The following is an 11,179-nucleotide window of genomic DNA, read 5'->3' as shown; positions in this document are numbered from 1 at the left end:
AGTTGTTTTATCATACACCCTCATATGATTCAACAACCACATTTCATTAGCATGGGATGTATTCAACTATTTATATCCCAATACAGAAATTCCTAGTCAATAATAATGATTTGTAAATTACTATAAAAAGACAATAAAAATAAATAAAATATAAAAAGATATATAATTCCAAAATCTCTCTCTTATCAAATCATAATACATAAAGATAATTTATTAAATTAACAAATAACCGTAATTTACTTAGAACATTAACAACTTAAATTGCAACAACTGCACGCCACACGCTACACGCACGCATCAACATGTAGTTTCAGTTTCTCGCATAAACATTTAGGTAGGAAATTGGCGTCCATTTTCAAGGAATCTGGAAACTTAGGAGGATTCGTTCATCTACTCTTGATCTTGCTGTTGTACTGTCTTGCTGTTGAAATCCCTTGAGGTATAGTCCATTCAAAATCTCATCCTTTTTACAATACTGTATTTTCATCAATTACACCCAATTCAAGCTCTTATTTCTTCCATTTCCATATTTTGATCAATTACACCCAATTCAAGCACTTATTTTGGGAAAAAGTTCAAATCAATTTTTAAGCAAGCTATAACTGCTTCTTTTTTGTGACATGCATAATGATGACTGACTGTTCTTTTTCCTGTGGTTTATTATCCAATAATTATAGTAGCTTGATCGAATGTGTTCTTTGTTCATCTTGTTCACCTTTATTCGATAAATTTTTCACTTTTTAGTGTAATACTGTTTTTTTTATTTCTAGGGTTTCATCAACTTATCAGGCTAGAGAATTGAAGTTTTACTTCCTGTATTTTTTATACACTCATTTGATCATTTTCCAGTGCTTTGTATTGGTTTGCAAGAATGATTTGATTCCCAGTAATTGGGTGAACTATTGGCAATTGATTAGAAAGTAAATTCTGTTCTCTCTAAGCCAATGTGAGTGATTATGTTAGGCGCTGTTTCTGATAAAATTAAGTTGCTACTAGACTACAAGCTGTGATTCGCAGGCGGTACAATTTGGTCTTGTGTTAATTAATTATGTTAGGATGGGAGAAGATAGCGGGAAAGGAAGGCGAGGGAAATGAAAGGATATTATTTTGCTTATTTAGATACAGAGGGCAGGTAGGCGGGAGGGAAAGGAGTTGGAGGAGAGAGTTCCTTAACACTTTGTACAAAACAAATCCTTTTAACATAGGAAACTTTTGGAAGGAAAACACGTCAATCTTCCCAGATCCCTTCCCTCTCTTTTCTTTTCTTCTTAAGATGTTGTCAAAACATACTATTATTGCTGTTGATCTTTGAGGAAATTTCTATGCAATGTGTGATATGGTGGCTGGATGGTTCATCTATGCTATGTGTCGTATTGATCAGTTATTCTATGTTTGATAGTACTCCACCACTCCTTAACTCGCCATGGTTCCTTGACACTTTTTATGGGTATAGACACTATTTTTGGAATTATGCAAAAATGGTTAATTTGGAAGATTATTTATGTACCCTTGTTTGAGATGAGTATTCTTGTCCATCATACATAACTCTTCAGCTTTGGTTCTTGTCTTGTAAGAAACTGCTATTTTTTCATAGCAATAACAATAAACAATGCCGAACCTTAGTCCTTTAAAATGTAGTCTAGTCCTGATGATGATTCGCATAAATTCACCTCCTCTATGCATGTCTTTCTATTGTCATATGGATATCTAGGCCTAGGTTTTCATATCTTCCCTCAATCATTCCATCTCTCTCCGGTTGCCGCCTTTGTTACACATCACTAACCAACAAAGTCGGTTTCGGCCTTTGAAGGAAAATGAACTGACTATAGATCAAATGACATCAAACATGGAGTGTTCTGTTCTGTACATGAGTGATTGGCTTCTTAAGTTAGGAAGGTAGTATTCATAGAATTTGTTGACTTGTTGTGAGGCGGTGTATTTTGTACCTTGTTTGTTTGGGTTTTTCCACACCCTTTTTCTTAGTCTTTGCATAGTCGGAGGATTCTCATTATGGGTGCCTTTTGTTGAAGGTGGCTTATCGACCATTGCTTGGACATTGAGTTCAGTGAAAAATAAAAGTTCTGCTACCATTTTCCGCACTGAAATTTGTTCTAGATATAGGACTTGAGGTGGAATCCTTCTAGCAAGACCACAAGATGGGTTATCTAGCTCCCATCTGACTATCTACCTTGGTAGAGTTTGGTAGTATTAGCTGCTGGAACAAAGCTTACATAATAGAGATGTAAACGTTACTCAGTAAGCATGAGTTGGAGTTACAATGACTTAATCATAATGCACAATATCTCCCACATCAGCGTATCATGAACATATTGTAGAAATTTTTGAGCTTACCACAACTGATTTATAAGCCATAAAGCCAAGTCAACTTTACTTGTACTTAAAACTTATAAGAACATAATCTTCTGATACGAGGGGAGGTTCTGAGCATGTTCAACATGTTCGAGCGCACCTGGGACCTGGCCCCGGGAAATTGGAAAATCAATATTAAATTATGTAGTATATGCTAAGTGTTTAAAGATACAAAGTTGTTAGAAAAAATATGAAATTGCACAAGCCTTCAAAGAATTTGTCAATTATTGCTCTGCCCCTGGCTGATACATTAGTTACTAGGGATGACTTTTAGTCTAACCGCTTTGTTTTAACATTCACACACCACACCTTTCAAGTTTGTGTCTATCTTGTATTCCTTGCAGAATTTATATGAAGCCTTGATCAAGCATTCCAAATCCGGATTAGTAGGATCAGGTAATCGAATAAACGAAGCAAAGATGGGGTTTGTCATAGTTATCTCGGTGCCATTGCTCTTACTACTCTTGATCATAGTTCTAGCTGCCTATTTGCTTGTAAGGGCTCGGCGTCGTTCTGTAGCGACACAGCATTTCGGCCCTCCTGCTCCGCCACCATTTGCAGGCCCACCGCCTCCTGAGGTAAAATCATCACAGGTTTAATGTTTTTGAACGAGGAATTAAGTGCATGGCTATTGGAGATGCTTGATAGTGTGTTCTACTCGAGTATGTGATACGGTTTTGAAGTGTCATTTGTGTAAAGAGAATTAATTTATATATGTATGTTTGCATAGTTACATATGTGGCTGTAAAACTTCAGGATGCTCAAAAATGTTATTTTTTTTTTAAAAAAAAAAAAAAAACAGAGCAGTTAGTAGGCAGTGCTGGAGTTGTGAATATGAGAAAAAGAATACTAAAGCTATGAACACGAAATTAATTTGTATTTTGTGTTCTACTTAATTTGCATTATTTTGAATTACGTTTACAATGTAAGAGTTTTTTCACCTAAATGATACTTATAAATAAACACAAATTGTTATTTGAGACCGTCTTTTATAAAGACGGTTTTAAAAAACCCAGCTCAAATCTAATTTATGTTAATTTAAGAAAAAACTGATGCGCACGTGTGAAATGAAATGTGAAAAATCACATAATATATTTGAAATTATAACATTTATTTGGGGTTATAACATAATATATTTGATGTTATATCAGCATATATTTGGGGATTATATCATAATTTATGTGGGGTTATAACATAATATATTTGAGGTTATAACATAATATATATAGGGTTATAACAAGATATATTTGTGGTTATAACATTATGTGTTTGGGGTTATAGTATTATATATTTGGGGTATATAATGATTGAGGTTATAACATAATGGTTTGTGTTTGTAATTATAACATCATATATTTTGGTATATAATGGTTTGTGTTTGGGGTTATGGTATTATGTATGTGGGAGTTTTAAAATTATATAGTTGGGTATATAATGATCTATGTATGAGGAGAGTATAGTATTTTTATAATATCAAATATATTATGTTATAACCCCAAATATATGTTGTTATAAACCCATATCTATTATATCATAACTTTAAATATATATTGTTACAACTCTAAATATATTATGTTATAGCCCCAAATATATATTGTTATAACCCCATATATATTATGTTATAACCTCAAATATTTATATTGTTATAATTTCAAATATATTATGTTATAACTCCAACTAAATTATGTTATAACCCATATATGTTGGTATAACCTCAAGTATATTATGTTATAACCCCAAATAAATATTGTTATAAAACCAAATATATTATGTAACTTTTCACATTTTATTTTACACGCGCGCGTCAATTTTTTTTTAAAACTAACATAAGTTAGATTTGAATTGGACCTTTAAAAGTCGTCTTAGGTCTCTTAAGAGAGCACCTGGTAAGTAAAAGAAAATTTGAATAAAATAAGATGTTTTAACAATTTAATTCCAAAAATAAGCTTCGTGAAAACTTAATTCCCAAAATAAGCGTCCGTACATTCAAACCTAGCCTTGGAGTAAGTCGCTGTTACTAACAGCGACTTAATATATATATATATATATATATATATATATATATATATATATATATATATATATATATATATATATATATATATATATATATATATATATATATATATATATATATATATATATATATATATATATATATATATATATATATATTTATTATTATTTTTTTTTAAGTCGCTGTTAGTAACAGCGACTTAATGCGTTTTAAGTTTTCATTTCTCAATTACTTCCTCATTCCAACCTACGAGATTAAGGAGTTGAATAGTTAACCTTAAAGTCGCTATTACTAACAACGACTTATGGAGTTGACTGGTCAACTCCCTAAGTCGCTGTTAGTAACAACGACTTATGGTTTTTTTTTTTTGTTTTTTTTTTTTTTGCTCTTTCGCTGTTAGTAACAGAGATTTACTCCAAAGCTAGATTTGGATGTACGGACGCTTATTTTGGGAATTAAGTTTTCACGAAGCTTATTTTTTAAATTAAATTGTTAAATAATCTTATTTTATACAAATTTTCGTAAGTAAAACAACAGAATATTATGGGATGGCAGAACTTTGTGGGCATCAGTTCCAGGACGCCTTCAATACTTTTGGACTATGTTGGCAGCCCAAAACCTGAAGGTGGGCTTAGACTGATGGTTCTGGAATTTTTGAAATTGTTGAGCGAAAAAATAAAAAAAATTAATCAAATAAGCGATTTTTTAAACTTTTCCCAAAAGTAAGCGTCTAAACCCCAAAGTTGTGCTTTGGAGCTGTTCGCAGTTACTAACTGCGAACAGGTCAAAAAAGACAAAATAGCTGTTCGCAGTTAATAACTGCGAAAAAAAAAAAAAAAAAAGAAATTTTTTTTTTTTTTTTTTTTTTTTTTTTTTTTTTTTTCTGTTCGCAGTTAGTAACTGCGAACATCTATTTTGTCTTTTTGCTGTTCGCAGTCTAACTGCGAACAGCTATTTTGTGTTTTTTGAACTGTTCGCAGTTACCAACTGCGAACAGCTAGTTTGTCTTTTATAGCTGTTCGCAGTTAGTAACTGCGAACAGCTCCAAAGCACAGCTTTGGGGTTTGGACGCTTACTTTTGAAAAAAGTTTAAAAAATCACTTATTTGATTAATTTTTTTTATTTTTTCGCTCAACAATTTCAAAAATTCGATGATTCTGTACATTTGGAATCAAGCAATGGCTAAATAAATATACTTGGAACTTGGCCAAAAAAAGTGGCTATCTCTTAGTTGGGTTGCGTTAACTAGTCATAATGAGTATGACTTATTTTTATTTTTATTTTTTTTGAATTTGCTATAATTTTTATATATAAATATGAATTTACATTATTGCTCTGTATATCATAAACTAGAAATTCCTAATCAATCACGGTGATTTGCAAATCACAACAAAAAACAAAACAAAGAAAATAAATGAAATATAAAACAAAATCCCAAAGTTCCTCCCCTCAATATGCCACATAAGAGTGATTTATCAAGTTAACAAATAACCGTAATTTACCTAGACAAACTCTATCATAAACAATCTTTAGCTTTATTTTCATCTAATCCACTCTTTTTTCAATCACTTTTCTGTCAATATTTTGCTTATCCTAAACGACATTTAAAACTTCCTTTATTTCATTATACTTGTTACGTTTGATTTTTACACAATTCAATGCGTTTTTTGGATCCTTTAATCTTGAATTACGTATATTTTAAAAATATAAAATTTTAATATTATAAATGTATGTGATTAGACGATTTAAATAAAATTTCATTTGACTATATTTTTCTTACACATTAATAGTAATATATAAAATAACCTTCAATAATACATAGTATTGATAATCGTAATATAATGAGTAATTTGTATACGAGAAAGTATATAATAACAAATGTAACATATTTACTATGACAGAATAAATATGCACAAAAAATAGGGGTTGGAAACTATGTAAACCGCTTGCTAATGCACATGACAAGTATCTTTCACATGGATGTATATAAAAGTTAGGTGCACTCAAATGCATTTTAGTTTATTTTTATACTTAATAATATTATTTTATTAGTATTTAGTTTAAAAATGAAAGTCATTTGTCTATTTCACAATGAATCATAATAATAACAAACCAAACATTCACCTATATTTTAGATGCATCTAAGGACTACTTCTCTACCTTTGAATAAATAAGAAAGAGAAAGTAAGTTATTTACTTATTTTTAAGAAAAAAATAAATATTTGTTGAAAATAGATAAAGAGAAAAGTTAAATTGTATGAATAATATTAAAAAGAGTTAAAAAATTATAAATAAAACTAAAAAAGAACAGTTTATTTTCAAAAATAAAAATAATACAAAATAAGACCAATAATTTAAAACAGTAAAAATAACCATAAAAGGTGTCCATTTGTAGATAATTGGGGGTGATTGAAACGTACAAAGCACCTTATGTTGTGAGGTTATGATGAAAATTGATGGCGAACTACTAAAAGGCAATCAATTACATATGCATATGGCCATATGGGTACATATGGTTTAGGGCAAAATATTTTAAAGTGTGCAACAAGTGGGTTTGATCATAGGAGTTCTATTGTCTAATTTTAATAGAAGGAGAAAAAGTTATTTTAATTTTTTGATAGGATTATTAATAAAACAAATAAATAAATAAATTTGTGGATAGAGCAAAGAGAGATAAATTTATAAATAAGATTAGGATTTGGGAAAGTAAATGTGAAATCAAGGAACATATCAAAATAGAAAAGGCAACCATAAAAAATGTAACGAAATTATCAAAGAACCAATTCAATCAAAATTTAAGCTAGTGGTTAAAGCCTACGATATGTTGTAATAGTATAGTCTATCAGAGCTCAAATGAGAGCCATTTAGACTTAATTATAAATGCATCATAATTTTTCCTTATGTTCAACGCTTATAGTTTCAGCTAAAAGGAGGGGTAGATGAGCTAGATCTAATTTTCTCATGTCAAACAATTACGTGGTTACAACTTAGTAAATCGTTAGATATTTGTACATACCAAATATAGAAATTATAATACTGTTATGAGCTAAAACTAATATTTATTTCATCTGTCCATAAAATTAACTCTATTTTTATTTTATTGCATGAGCCCATGAAATACACTCTTTCTTTAAATTATTTTTATTTATTTAACTTATATATTTATTTTATTTACATATTTTTCTTACTTATCAGTAATATAAAAATTTATATTTTTTTATTTTTTCCATCAAATATATGTATGGCAGATTTGGCGGAACACCGTACACACAATACATGAACCTAAAAAACAATACCAAGAATATGGCAACAAAAATGAATGAGCAGAATTGAAGGAGATTGAAGATTAAAGATAGATAGTGGTGAAGTATGCCCCTTTATGTTAGGTCAGAATTCAGAATTCAGAAGTGGTAACAGTACATACAGAAATTTTTGATTAATTACCCTTATTTATAAATTATAAAAAGAAAAAATAAATATCAATAAAATAAACAAAATAAAAAGATAACTTAAAATTATAAAAACCTATTGCTATTAAATTTTTCTACATAAGAATAGCTTGCTAAAATTATAAATTACCGTTATTTACTTAGGATAGTTCTAATTCCTAATAATAGGTGCTACTGTTATCTGCTATCTGCTTCCTGCTACTTCTATCTTACGTGAATTTCTCAGACTAATCCAGAAACATTCAAATCATGACAAGTTATTCAGACTCCATACTCAAGTGGTCAGTAGTCATTGGTCAGTAGTTATTGGTCAGTGGTCAGTGGTCAGTAGTCAGTGGTCACTACTCACTTCCTCACTGGCTACTTTTCTCCACTTCAGTATTTAATATGGAGTTGCTAAATTTCGCCAGCTCTTTTTATTTTATCGTCACCCCTTCAAAATTACATATTTACCCCTGTAGTTTAAAAAATTACAAAATTGCCACTGGACTTAAAAGTTAATTAATAAATGTAAATCACGCTTAATAACACTATTAAGAATTTAATGCATAAGATTTGTCTATATATGTCGAATTCTGAGATGCGTATGAAGTACGAATTCAAACACGGTACTATCTCTCTAAAGTATCTCTCTAAAAAGTGTTAAAAAAGTTGTAACCCGTAATTGGTTAAATATGGCTAACGAAAGCGACTATGAGTCGGATGCGGTACGTAAAATTGTCGTTGGAAATTTTTTTTTTAAAAAAAAAGTCACACAAATGTTGGCGATTGAACCATGGTTCAGTCGCACAAATCTGGGCGACTGATCCTAGGTCTAGTCGCCCAAATTTGTGCGACTGACCCATGGTGTAGTCTCCTCATTTTGGGCGACTGTTAAATAACTTTTTTTTTATTTACGTATTAATGTTTTTTTTAATTACTATTATTATTATTATTGTTAGTACTATTATTATTATTATTGTTGTTGTTGTCATTATTATAATTTTTATTGTTGATAATTTTATTTTAAAATTTTTTAAATTTTTTTATTTACGTAATGTTTTTATTATTATTAAAATTATTATTATTATTATTATTAATATTATTATTATTTTTATTATTATTATTATTATTGTTGTCGTCATTATTATTATTATTATTATTATTGTAGTCATTAATGTACTTAATTTATATTATTTATATTTCAAATTTGCAGGAGTTTGAAAACTTTGGAGACAATGTAGACTACTCCGGTAGCTTTGTTACGGATAGGAAATTTATCTCCTTAGATGAGTTACATAGTTGGGCCGATGCGATATCAATAACAATCGGTTTTCAATTTACACGTGCTTCTTATAAAAAGAAAGAAGGACGTTCTAGAGTTAGTGTCTATTTAAGATGTCACCGCTATGGTAATATTAGGGGTGATGTACATAATCTAGATAATAATGCCCGACCTGGTTCTAAAAGTAGAAGTTGCGGGTGTAAATTTATGATTATAGAAAGTAGTCGTAAACCACCAGAAAGACCTTGGACGGTAAGGGTGTGTCCTGGTGAAAAAAGAAAACATAACCACCCGTTCTTGGTGTACAGAGATGGTCATGTAAGGGCAAATAGGATTAATGTAGATATTCGGGAGCACATACGACAGCTTAGTGCAACCGGCCTTTATTATGAATTCTATTAGAGATAATTTTCCTGGTTTTTATGCTAGTATGAATCAGATATATAATATTAGGCAATCAATAAGGAGAGAAGAGATGGAGGGTAGGACTCCCCTTCAACACTGTCTTCATATGGCCACAGAACTTAATTATGTGGTCTGGACAGACTTGGATAACGAAGGGCAATTGAGCAGACTATTAATTGCAAATCCTACCTCTATCCAAATGATACGTACGTGGCCGTATGTTGTGCTGATAGATGCAACGTACAAAACGAACAAACAAAAGTGGCCACTATGTGAAGTGATCGGAATGACGCCAACCAATCACAATTTCTTGGTTGCATTTTGTTTGATGCGAGATGAGGCGGCTGTGTCGTATTCGTCAGGGATTGAGAGATATTTTTGGCACTGCTCATACTCCTAGCGTCATTGTAACCGATCGAGGCGAAGGTTTATCTGCAGCTATTCGTGACGTCTTCCCAGGTAAAAAGGCTTTGTTGATTCATTATTGTGGTTATATCTAATGATAATGTCTTAATTACGTTCAATGTTTTGTTTAATGTAGATGTGCGGCATTTGTTATGCATCTGGCATATTGGCAACGACGTTGAGAACATGGTGGACAAGTTGTGCGGCGGCAAGAAAAATCAACAAGGGCAGGTATTCAGGAAAAGTAGATGGAACCCCTTGGTTGAAAGTTCTACAATCGGGGAATATGAACAGAGATGGCAAGTGATCGTCAGTAGGTGGTCGGTTAGGAACAAAAAGGTCGTTCGGTATTTGACTGGAACATGGATTCCACTTAGAGAGAAATTTGTGCGTGCGTGGACGAATGATTGTTTACACTTGGGTAACCAGACTACCAGCAGAGTTGAAAGCCAACACTCGTCTTTTAAGTATTACCTTGGTAGAGGTAATAGCTCATTCGATACCCTTTTCAAAAGGGCGCACGCACAGATTACAAATCAGCAAGTTAGAATCCGACAAGCGCTACAGGAATCCATGACTTCTGTAGCAAGATCGATGCGACAGCATTTCTTTAGACCTCTATATCGCCACGTATCTCTCTATGCCTTGGAGCAGCTCCAGCTTGAGTATAACCGCATGTTAGAACTGGGTGATTTTGTATTTAACCAATGCGGTTGTGTAAATCAACAAACCCATGGATTGCCGTGTGCATGTTATTTACATATGTCCATCGGATCACATGGTGCTTTGTATTTGGATGACATTCATGAATTCTGGAGTGCATTGAGGTACACGGAGGTAGGAGACGACCCCGATGAAGGAGTACGATACGCGAACGCCAATGACAATATATAAAACTTACTAAAAAAAAATTAAATACACATTACAACATACAAATTTACACTAATAATTTATAAAACAAAACATGAACATATATTTAATAATAAAAAAATAACAATCACAATAATAATAATAACATTAACATATATTTAATAATAAAAAAAATAACAATCACAATAATAATAATAAAATTAATAGTAATAACATTAACAACAATATTAACATACTTCAAAACTTAAATTAATTATTCCTAAATATACGGAAAAATTAAAAAAAAATTTGAAGAGGAGCCGCCCAGATCTGGGCGACTCCTCTTCAATTTTTTTTTCAATATCATAATTTCAAAACAATATATAAAACTTACTAAAAAAAAAAAATACACATTACAAC

General features: G+C 31.1%; 1 long non-coding RNA gene across 1 annotated transcript; it reads left to right on the top strand.

Annotated features, from left to right (window-relative positions):
- The first annotated feature begins 260 nt into the window (after window positions 1-260).
- LOC130813700 (uncharacterized) lies at window positions 261-3,249 on the top strand. Its single transcript, XR_009042225.1, has 2 exons — window positions 261-439; window positions 2,715-3,249. It is a non-coding gene; the product is annotated as an uncharacterized LOC130813700 (long non-coding RNA).
- The last annotated feature ends 7,930 nt before the right edge of the window (window positions 3,250-11,179 follow it).

Source organism: Amaranthus tricolor, chromosome 5 (assembly GCF_026212465.1).
Source record: "Amaranthus tricolor cultivar Red isolate AtriRed21 chromosome 5, ASM2621246v1, whole genome shotgun sequence".
Lineage (NCBI taxonomy): Eukaryota > Viridiplantae > Streptophyta > Magnoliopsida > Caryophyllales > Amaranthaceae > Amaranthus > Amaranthus tricolor.
Note: the sequence above shows the minus strand (reverse complement) of the source record. Positions and strands in the feature narration are given on the sequence as shown.